Consider the following 3376-nt stretch of genomic DNA (forward strand, 5'->3'; position numbering starts at 1 on the left):
GAGGCAGGGGGTGGGAAGGGGTGAAGTTGGCAGGAGGGACACTGGGAACATTGGTGGTGGAGAATGGGCACTGGTGGAGGGATGGGTACTTGAACATTATTTGATTGAACCGCAATCATGAAAATTTGTAAGTCTGTAGCTGTATCTTACGGTGATTCATTAAAATTAAAAAAAGATTAAAAGAGTAATAAAAGCAAAGTGGTGACTCTCTGTTCCTCCCCGTTTGACAGAAGCCACTTCCTGTTCAGGGCCAGCTGCATCCCCGAGGCACGACAGTGAAGATCCGAGTGAACGGATTTGGTTATATCAGCCGCCTAGTGACCAGGGCTGCCTTTAACTGCAAAGTGGACATTGTGGCCATCCATGACCCTTTCGCTGACCTCAACTCCATGGTCTCCATCTCCCAGTTATGATCCCATCGAGGCAAGTTCAATGCCAAAGTCTTGGTGGAGAATGGGAAGCCCATCTCCAAATTCAGGAGCGAGATCCACCTTTTGCACCAACTGCTTGGGCCCCCTGGCCAAGGTCACCAATGACAACTTCAGCATCGTGGAGGGGCTCTTGACCACCATCCACACCATCACTGCCACCCAGAAGACCGTGGGCGTCCCCGCTGGGAAACTCTGGCATGAGGGCTGAGGGGCAGCACAGAACATCCTCCCCAGCACCACGTGCTGCTCGTGGATCTGACCTGCAGCCCGGAGAAAGCTGCCAAATATGACAACATCAAAAACTCCATGAAACAGACCTCGTGGGGGCCCCTCCAGGGCCTCCTGGGCTACACCAAGGCCCAGATTGTCTCCTGAAACAAGCCCGCAGCTCTCTCTCGCCACCTGTGTTCAGTGATCTCGGACCACTTCCCCACTGGGGATGGCCGATGCTGCCATGGACGGACAAAGGAGAAGACGAGGGCCCAGGCCGGTTGGTGATCCGTTGCTGTTTATTCCATTCTCCCCATATGCCCGTTCCAGTCTCACTAAGTTCCCCATTCCAGTCTCACCCTGCCCCTCATTCCCGTCTCCTCCTGTTCCCCTTGCCACTCTCTCCCCGCTCTGACTCACCAATCAACATACGAAAGCCCTTCCTGATCTCCTGCAGCCAGGAGGTCTGCTCAAGGGTGAAATAAGAAAGAAGAAATGTGTTTCTTCTTTCCTTAGTCCAATCTCCATTTAAACATTCATCTTAATTCTACTCCTTGATAATATTAGTCATTTTGTGTGTACATTAAGCTTGTAGGGTGGCTCTCCTGGGGACATCTCTCTATAGATCCCAGACTACAGTGCTCAGGCCAGATTAGTCTTTCTTAACCCTGGCAGGGTCCTAATCCAGTTGTTACTTTTTGGGATCATGATAGAATTTGCCCATGACCATGCTCTTAACTTATAGTTAAGTATTATGGCGCTTTGGCACGGTCCATTTTGATGCCAGGGTAGCTCACAGCTTGCCCTGGGTCCATCCAATCCCTCATCGGGATCCTGTTTTGGGGGTGCTAGGAAGTAAAAGCCAGCCAGAAGACAGCCAGGAAGACAGGCTCCTGGCTGTCTTCCCTGGGACCCCTCGGAAGGGGTGTGCTCCAGCTTCCCTCCTCACCCTGAGCAGAGTTCCCATGGCCGAAGACCTCTGGAGCCTAGCCACAGCCATGCTCAAGGCCCCTCTCCACACATCCATATGAGCCTCACGCATAAAGGTACCCACAGAGGAACCCAGGTGTGTGGGACACGGGGCTGAGACTTCCAAGCCTGCTTGGATCGAGACTGGGCCTCTTCCGCCCAGATTTCTCATTTTCCACTAGCTAGGCAGTTACACCCAGGGCCTGCCCCTGGTGCCGTGTAATCCCACCAATGGCCAACATCCAGAGGCTTAAAACCAAGCTCCCAGAAGTATCAGCTGCTTTTCAGCCACTTGACATCTTATAGCCTACTTCTCCCTCTGGGAGAACCTGGCAAGCTACCGAGAGTTTCTTGCCCACATGGGAGAGCCTCGCAAGGTCCCCATGGTGTATTCATATGCCAAAACCAGTAACAATGTTGGGTCTCATTCCTCTGACCCTGGAAGAGCCTCCAATACAGCATCCTTGGGAAGTAGGAGTAAAGAGAGGCTTGTAAAATCTCAGGGCTAGGACGAATGGAGACGTTACTGAGACCACTTGGGAAATTTGACGATCAACGGGATGATGATGAGGAGGAGGAGGAGGAGGAGAAGGTGGAGGAGGAAGGAAGAGCAACTGAGGTTTAAGTTGAGGGAACAGATGCCCAGGAGTGAATATTATTCGGAGTCAATTAACTCCCAAGTTACAAAAAGCATAGCATTAACTGTCTTCCTGTGTCTATGCAAAAAGGACATTTCGGTAAAGCAATTGCACAAAGGACATAAGGAGAAGAGAAAGGCAATACTTACAAGTTAATAGAACCTGATTAAGAGATAAAGGTGATTGACTGGTTGAGGAAGCAGAGCACAAAGAAAGAGATTACAGATAAACACAGAGGAATGGGAGTGCCTCAGGAGCACTGTGATGGGAGTAACCCAATCAAGCTTCCTGTGGCAAGGCAGAAAAGGACAAACCAATCTTATCATACAAATGACCACTTCGTGAAACTCATTTCCTGGTATGACAATGAGTTTGGCTACAGCAATAAGGTGTTGAACCTCATGACTCACATGTCTTCCAAGGAATAAGCGTCCCCCTCCGGTCCCCACCCTCCCAGACCACCAGCTCCAGCGAGAGCACTCAGAGGAAGAGCGGGAGGCCCTCAGATGCCGGAGAGTCCTTCCCCTACTCATCTAACCCACTGAGAATCTCCTAACCTCAGTTTCCGTCCCAGTCCCCCTGGAAAGGGGAGGGCTTCAGGAGTCCCACGTCGTCATGTATTATCAATAAAGTACACAACACCCCGCAAAATAAATAAACGCATAAATAAAAGCAAAGTGGCAGGAGGCACATTATTTACCATATAAAGAAAATTGGATAATATTAACTAAAATAAATCATGTAAGCCTCTCAGAAAAAGAAGAACTACAATTTTTCTAAAGCTTCAAAGCTTCACAGAGGAAGCACTTTAACAATTTATTTAGTGGCTTCTTCCCCCTCCAAGACAGACCATCATTTTCATAACATTTTAACAAGATAGAGAAGTTTACAATTGATGTACAGTCTAAAGAGACAATCTATCTGTCTTTCGGTTCCTGTTAATTCCCAACATCTCAGCTGTGTATAAAAACAAACAAACCCCCCAAAGCCCTGCATTTACTTACAATTTAAAAAAAAAGAGCAATGGATAGTTGAAAAATGGAATCTTAATTCTTTGTCTCAGATAATACTAAATGAAATATCTTCCTTTTGAAAGTTTCAGATACATATGTGCACACATACATGTGC

The 3376-nt window shown here is 48.3% G+C and overlaps 1 pseudogene; it reads left to right on the forward strand.

Annotated features, from left to right (window-relative positions):
- The first annotated feature begins 453 nt into the window (after positions 1-453).
- On the forward strand, positions 454-2676 carry LOC129406060 (glyceraldehyde-3-phosphate dehydrogenase-like; annotated as a pseudogene).
- The last annotated feature ends 700 nt before the right edge of the window (positions 2677-3376 follow it).

This window comes from Sorex araneus, chromosome 6 (genome assembly GCF_027595985.1).
Source record: "Sorex araneus isolate mSorAra2 chromosome 6, mSorAra2.pri, whole genome shotgun sequence".
NCBI classification, from domain to species: domain Eukaryota; kingdom Metazoa; phylum Chordata; class Mammalia; order Eulipotyphla; family Soricidae; genus Sorex; species Sorex araneus.